Source organism: Rhincodon typus, chromosome 19 (assembly GCF_021869965.1).
Source record: "Rhincodon typus isolate 14 chromosome 19, sRhiTyp1.1, whole genome shotgun sequence".
Taxonomy (NCBI): domain Eukaryota; kingdom Metazoa; phylum Chordata; class Chondrichthyes; order Orectolobiformes; family Rhincodontidae; genus Rhincodon; species Rhincodon typus.
Genome location: NC_063350.1, coordinates 17,238,597 through 17,246,955, shown reverse-complemented (window position 1 = coordinate 17,246,955; position 8,359 = coordinate 17,238,597).

The window sequence follows — 8,359 nt, the reverse complement described above, 5'->3', positions numbered from 1 at the left end:
CCCACCCGAAACGTCAACTTTCCTGCTCCTCTGATGCTGCCTGGCCTGCTGTGCTCCTCCAGCTCCACACTGTGTTATCTCTGACTCCAGCATCTGCAGTTCTTACTATCCCTTAAAGAATTGCAGGCTAGCTTTAAGTGGTGCTAACTTGTGCTTGCCTTGCATGATTGTGTATTGAAGCCACTCAACAGTATGTTTAGTTTAAGGCTGCATGCCACAGTCATGGAAATTAGTGGGCAGCACAATGTTTACATTACTTTGAATGGACGCAGGTTGAACAACTTTTTAGTCTAAGGTGAGCAAGTTTTGATGAAGGAAACTTACCTGTTCCTTTCCCTCCCTCTGTTACTGAGGAATAGCACCCATTTGTGACTTCATTTTGATAGCAATCACAAGCAGCGAATCAGTATATATGATTGATTATACAATTAATATACTGCAGCAATGTATTTGATCTGTGTATCTTTATTCCACTCCATGAATCTGCCTTCATAACATACAAATAATAAAAAGATGACTAAGACATGTTGATCAGCCATGTGGGTCAATTATCATAGCAATCGTATCACTGTTTATTTTGCTTGTCATGAATGTGTTCTTTTATTGCATTTGCAGTCAATTTTTAGAATTTTCCTTGTACAAATAAATCTGCTAATATTAACAAAACTAATTAATTTTTTATGCTCTTGTTGACTGATGAGCCAATATCAGTAGCTGTATTGTAGCTTTCTGTTGTTTGATATTTCCTCCTCTTGTGCATCATTTATCAGCAAGTAGAAATTTATACTTTGCACTGTTATTTAATTGATATGAGTTTTAATAGTTTAGTCCCTGCACACAATGCTTTAAATGATTAGTTATTTTATCCTCATCATAAATGTTTCTTTAAAAATTGGATCACATGAAATTTTGATATTGATATTCTGAATCTTTTTGTTCTATTTAGAGTTTTATCGTTTTTTGTTTAATCCCATTGTTTGGAACCAATTCCAGGTTTGAACTCAAACACAGATATTGACCCTTAAATGTCCAAATTATCTGGAAAACTTATGGTGCAATATTTAGTAACAGCCTGGGACTTATTCATTCTGTAAGGATTTTTCAAATTGCTCAGCTATTTTGATTAATTAATATGCACACATCTTGAAACAAGGCAGAAGCAGTAGTTCAGGAAAATCTGACATGGTTGGATTGTTTGTCACCATTATTTGAGACACAAGCCAACAAATTGAGGTAGAAGTATGCCATTAAGCACTTCCAGCCTGCTGCACTATTCAGAAAGATCAGCCCTTTCCCTGCCTCTCCCGGCTAAAAGAGGAATTCAGTTAGTCACATTCCCTCATATCTCTGCATTTCTTTTTCTTTTACAATTTATGCAATTCACTTTTGAAGGCTACTCTTGGATCTGTCTCCACCTCTAATTGAAACAATGCATTCCAAATCCAAGTGACACCCTGCATAAAAATAGTTTTACCTTGTATTTCTTCTGGTTCTCTTGCTAATCAACTTAGGCCCATGCCTTCTGGCGGCGGAGTTTCATATTTAATCATCCTTTTGATTCCAACTAGTTCCCAGTTTTATTCTTGTAATGGCAAGTATTCTGTGCCATCATGCTCAGAAGGTTGACACAGATTTACCAATATTGGATTTGACACCCTGTTTCCTCGTTCACTTTACCACCATTCTAACTTGTAAACCATTAATAAATCATTAGGTGGTTCAAGAATTGGCTGAAATACATACTTGAGTTCACTGGCTTAGAAAAGTCTTTTCAACACAGTACAAGTTTGCTTACTCATAGCATGTTGCTTGTAACCCTTCCATGTTCATTTGGCTATATCAGTTTCTGATAGACAGTAGTAAAGACTAAAAGATAATAATCCTGTTGCCAATGAAATATGTCACATAAAGCTTTATTTGGTTTTCTGTCCTGGCCTGCCAGTAATGCCTCAACTTTAATTTATCACTTTAAAAATATTTTGATATTTTCATAGTGTTTTGCATATTATTTTTATTACTGGTAAGGGCAAAGTTTTCTTCATTCATTTAACATTTATGTTTTGTTTATGCAATTATGCTGCTGTCAGAAATTGGAACTAACAGGCCGAGTTAAGAAACTTCTCTGGCGTGCTTGCAAATTTAACTATTAGGTGAATAGTAATTTAGTAATTCATGTCAAAATTAATTATGGGCTATTTGTCTGAGTTTATTTGAATTTAATTGTTTGCTGTCACTGTAATAGATTTATATATGTTTCCTTTAGGCATATATTATGAAGAGTTTAAAATAATGGAGCTTTTAGTATGTGGGGCCCAGGCAGTATGTAGTGCACAGACACTGCAAGATCTTGATTATATTTGAAGTTCTTGTCAGTTAAGGACAGCGTGTGGAGTCTGAGGGAGATTGTACAGCTGCTGCTATCAGTTAGGGTTAGTTTGTGGAGCCACTGAGTCATACTGTAGTTGGTGCTAAAGCACTTTTGTTATGCAGAACCATGTCAAGACGTAGTTTCATAAATTCAAAAGTTAACCCTTTTGTCATATGGAACTAGATTCTTTATAACATTGAGAATAACAAACTGAAAAGAACATGAGTGCCCTAGAATGAGTGTATACTCTTTTCTTTACCCATAAATTTAGTAAAGCACATTTATATCTCTTATCTTAATGTAGACAGAATTGGTAACATTGCTAAATGGTAAAAACAGGTGCATTTATATAGCGCCTTTCACGGATTCTGGATGTCTCAAAGTGTTTTACAGTCCATGAACTACTTTTGAGTGTAGTCACAATTTTATTGTGGGAAACACAGCAGCAAGTTTGCACACTTTAATCTACTATAGATGGCAATGTGATCATGGCCACAAAATCTGTTCATGTAATATTGGCCAGTTGCCTGGAATAATCGTTTGCTCTTCTTTAAAATAGAATCATGAATTTTTTTTACATCCACCTGAGAAGTAAGACAACACTTTGACTTAATGTCTCATCTGAAAGACAACACCTCAAACGGTGCTGCTTTCACTCAATACTTTTCTGGAGTGCAAGCTCATATCTGTGTGTAAAGTAAAACAAATTTGGCTTAGAAAAGATTTTGAATGGAATGCATTTCCAAATGGATGCTTACTTTTTAAAAACTAAAAACTGATTTATCCAAAACCTTTCCTACCACCGCAGAAGCTCCTGATATATAGTCATGTGAAGGAAAACTATTTCCTTTGGAATGGCTTTGGAAACTGATTCTACTTGTAACAGCATGAATCTACCATTAGTTTCAATAGTAAAATTAGCGACAGCTTTATAGTATGAATGCTCAATGAGTGGAAGTAGTTCTGGTGGCAAGACTTATTTACCTTTGTTAATTGGTTTATCTAGTTTGATACTGGTCAACTTCTTCCGGCCATCCCCACCACCCACTCACCGCTTTTAGTATCTCACTGAGGTAGCTATTCAACAATGAGGAGAACATTGAGAAACTGAAATATTTCTACTAGGGCTGAGAATACTGCTGAGTGACCTGACTGAGGACTTCAAGATTAAAAGGATTATTGTAGGGTAGATAGTGATTGATTGTCTCCACCGGTCAGCAAGACAGTAATGAAGGGCCACACATTTGCAAGAATCAAAAGAATTAAGAAGGCAGGTTGTTAAGAATGTTTTTTATGCAGTGAATGGTTAGAATTTGAAATTTTCTGTCAAGTACTTTTTTTGAAAGACCCAATGAGTTATTTTGGAAATGAATTTGGAAAAATAGAATGAGGAATGGAATAGTGGCATTAGACCAGGTAGCTTATTTATAAATAAAAACAACCCAAATTGGGGAGCTACAGGTCTGGCCTGTGCTGCAGCATTCTGTAATATGTAACTCCAAAAATGATTATTACTGGGGATTCATTTGTGGAAAGTATCACAAAAGAGGCCAATTCAGATTGAACCTGATGTCCTCAAACAATCACCTCAAAGCTTTGGTAACTCATTAGAAATTAAGTGCAAGAACTGTAGCTGATTTTAATAAAGATATAGAACCATCACCTCATTCTTGCTAGTGCACCCACTTTCTTTCTTCTGTTTCTTCTTAAAAGGCAATATTTACCTGGATTCAATAGCCAACCATGTTAATAAATCCCCTGTTACATTAAACTATTATGTAGAACTGTGAGTCACAGATGACTCAGCACAAACCAGGGATCTTTTGAAGAGTTTCATCTTTCTACTAAAGAAAAGATATTGCCTGCAGACTTGCAGATTATAGATTTTCCTTTGTCAATGGGCAATATGTAATAAAACATGTTATAAAATCACAAGTATTTTTGTAACTATGCTTTTGAGTGGAATGAATTCCATTAATAACAGAACGCCTAAACCCATTCAGTTTTATTTTAATGCATGCAAATATGCATGTAATAATTTATATTTTGTATAAATTATGCAAATTAGAGGTAATGACATATAAAGGCAACATAAATTGGTTGCTTGATTTATGCAAGTTATAACTGATCTTTTTTCATTTGAAAGCAGAATCTGCCTAGAATTGTGTATTACGATGTAACTACCCTCAATTCTTAGAAGTGTGATCCTGCCCTTTGCTGTCTACTCAAACAGAGGGAGACATTGGAAGCTCTGATGAAAAGTTGCCAACTTGAAATATTAATTCTGTTCTTCTCTCTCCACAGATGCTGCTTGATCTGCTGATTATATTTCAGTACTTCCTGCTTTAAATTCCACATTTTCATCAAACGTGGTATTTTCTTTTGTTTAAGCTAGAAGCAAGTTACTTCCCACTAGGAGTGCAAGACACTTTCATTGTGACTGGCTCAAGAGCTATGTTGGCAGATAGTTGACAGTGAACAGCTAGACTGTCCTTTGGATCAAGGAGTGGTTAACAATACAGAGAAGCCTAAAAAGATTGAAAATAAAACCCATAGGAGAAAGCAGAACAATATTTTTTAAAAGAAGAAAGTTGACTATGCATATATCATTTGACAAAAGTAAGGGTTACACGATGTGTTCATTTGGACAACATTATACAAAGTGCACCAGGTAATAATGAAGCGTTACAGTGAGTTTCAAGATATTTGTGACTTTATCAGGTAAGTTTATAATCCATAAAATAAATGACGTGTCTGCTGAACTGCAGTTGGCCTGTATTTTTCTTCAGAAATCCCATAACCCTTTTCAAAGCTTTATATCACTGAAATTCAGGGTGAGCCAAAGGCAAAACTTTCCATTTCGCTTAAACAAATAATACAAGCAAATCACTTTTGAAACAGGTCATTTACAAAGGATATTTTTCACAGGAATTGCTGTGCATTTGTTCTTACTTCTTCAGCCAATTTGTCTCATTTACTGAAGCGAGGTCTACTGGGACACAGAAGCTCAGCCCAAATTCAGAGATAGGCGTCTGACAAGGTAAAACAAAGCACAGAGATTAAAAACATGCTCTGGGCAGACAGGAGCCTAACTCTCCCTGTTAAAGATTATTCAGACTCCTTCTCTGGAAACCTCCACATTCTCTGAAATCCTGGCAGTAGTCTAGCAATCTTGTGTAAATTGACTAAATTAACCCATTGCATACATGTTGCTGTAAGTGCAAGATCCATTATCTATTTGTAAATCTCTCCTTAATCAGTCTTTAAAATCAAATATAAAATAGACAGTGTACTTTTGAAGAACTACGGTTGCTAAATGATACTATTTTCATGCCTTTCACAACTATCCATGTAACTTCTCTTATGTTCGGAGGACAGACAGTTGAGATGCAAACTCCTCCATTCCTTGCAATGTCAATTTTTTCTTCATAGTTTGACTAAGAAAGAGGGTGTCTAGTGGGCACTCTTTAAAAAATTCCTTTGCATTTATTTATCGTAGGAAATTGGAGCTGACACTTTAGTACAGAACTAAGAGAGTTATGGAAAATAGAACATTGGCAAGGTGGGGGGGGTGGTGTTACAATTCTGTACCACCTCTCAGTGAGTCACAGAACATTGAAAGTCACAGATTAGACAATGAGTAAGTTAGAAACATTTAAAAGACTATTATTGCTCAAAGGGTGAATAAAGGTGTCCTGCAACTCTGTACAATTGCACAATTGTTCTGTAATTTGTTCTGCTTTCGTATTTACCTGTTTACTGACATTTTGATGCACTCTCTGATGCAATGTATGTTCACAACTAATTGCCACTACTCTATCACTTGTACATGTGTCTTTCTGGCATTTTTGTCAACTGACTTGAAGTGGACTCAATCTCACAATCCATCAACTTTGAAGTAATGTTGACCAATCTACTACACAAAAATAGATATTTAGCAAAGTAAAACGAACACTTGAATTACAGAACTGCTGGCCTTTCTTTTTGTAATTTTAAGTGTTCATATTAAGTAGAGTGATTGGTTGCAGCATCAGAAATTTGAACATTTTTACTTTTAAGATCCAATTTCTGCAACAAGTTTTCTCCAGTCAGGTTCAGAAAAAGAAACTACAAGAAAACATGGAATGAAAAATAGTAATCTATCTCACAAGCTTAGAATTGGCTGCATGAAAAGAAGTTATGGTTAGACTTATATGAAGCTTACTCATTTTTGGAATCTTTAGCAATATTTTTCACCGCAGGCTCATTGCTGTGATATATCAATCTCTAAGGATCTATTTCTTTTAATTAGTGAGTTAAAAATGGCAAAGTGTGACTCACTGCCCTTCATAACACTTACATCTAGGGACTCTGGCTAGGAATGCTTTAAAGAAATACATGAGTTGCAAAGCCCTTCACTACCTTTAGTAGTTCAGCAGGATAGTCAAATTGGAAATCCAGATAAATGACTAATTTTAGCAACATTTCATAATGGAATATGCAATATTGAATTAAAACCTTATTTCAGAGAAAGTTTAAACATTTCTGCATACAAAGGGATGTATTGATTGACAGCTTTCCAGTATATGCAGACTTCTAACACAAAATGCCCTTTAAAAACTATAACGCTTTAAAAGTCACAATAAATCACATAAGTGCAGTGACATTCATGACCAATATGAACATTTTATTCTATAGTATCAATAAAAAATTTATGAAAATTTGGCATTTATAAAGTCATTTAATAATATCAATTTCATGATTGTATCATTTTTAGTTAGAACTGAATATTTTAAGTTGAACACATTATTGTGTGAAAAATTCCTTATTTTCTTTACCAAATGATCTACTCAGTTTTATTGTTACAAAATACTGAGGTTTATTCTGACATTGATTCTACATAGCCACAATTTCATTACAAAGGGACTCCTAAACTGACTATTAAGTTCTCAGTGTTGGTTCTGCAGCTGAAGGTACTGGGTTAGCTCAGTACACATATTACACTGTTAACTTTTCATGTGTTCTGTTTGCAAATCCAATCTCTATTCAATTTGTCTCACTATTCGGTTGTGTTACTAAGTAATTGTCATGTTTATCAGTGGGAGTTGTCCAGTAACTGCCAGCAGACTAACAGAACGCACATCTCACGAAAAGTCAACACACCAGAAATGTTTTTGTTTTCCACTGTCATGGCCAGTGAAACAGTGAAAACTTTAAGAGTCAAAATATATTGAACATGAAAAATACATATATATATTTATGAAAATTGTGGACTGCAAATCTGAAATAAATAGAAAATTCTGAAAATATGCAAAAGTATTTGTGTCCTGTTAAAGAGAGAGACAAGTTAAAGTTTTGGGTATTGACCCTTCTTCAAAATTACTCAGAGAAAAAGTTTATATCCAAATATTATTATATTTTTCATTTTACACTCTAAATGTGTATCCCACATGTTCTGCAAATATTTATCTCAGCATGAAAGCATTTTATAAATAAATAATGATCTCTTGTGAACTCCAAATAGGAATGTCATCATAGTTTTAACAAGCCTGTTTGAATTTAATTACAAATTGGGCTATCTTTTTAAGGTGAATTCTAAAACAAGAGTCAAAACAATATTCACCATTTCAATTTTTTATCATTGGGGTAAACAATGTGTTCTTTAAAATTTAAATTTGGATGTCCATGTTCTTAAAATAGTGCAAGCACACAAAATACCTGTATTAAATTTCTGACAAGGTAAAATTATACATGTTCATCAAATGCCTCAACATTTAGTTGAACTAAAATACAAAACAAATCAATAAGATTGCATAATGAGATTGGCACACCAATCTATCCTTCATGTGGTTAGTATCAATAATATCAATAGTGTTTTGTAATACTATTGATGTAATGAGTCAGTCAATGCACAATATTCAGAAATTAATACATGCTTGAATAACAGCTCTTGAAAAATCGTTTTTGATAATAGCAAATTAACAACAGACATCCAATACTCGTATTATCTTA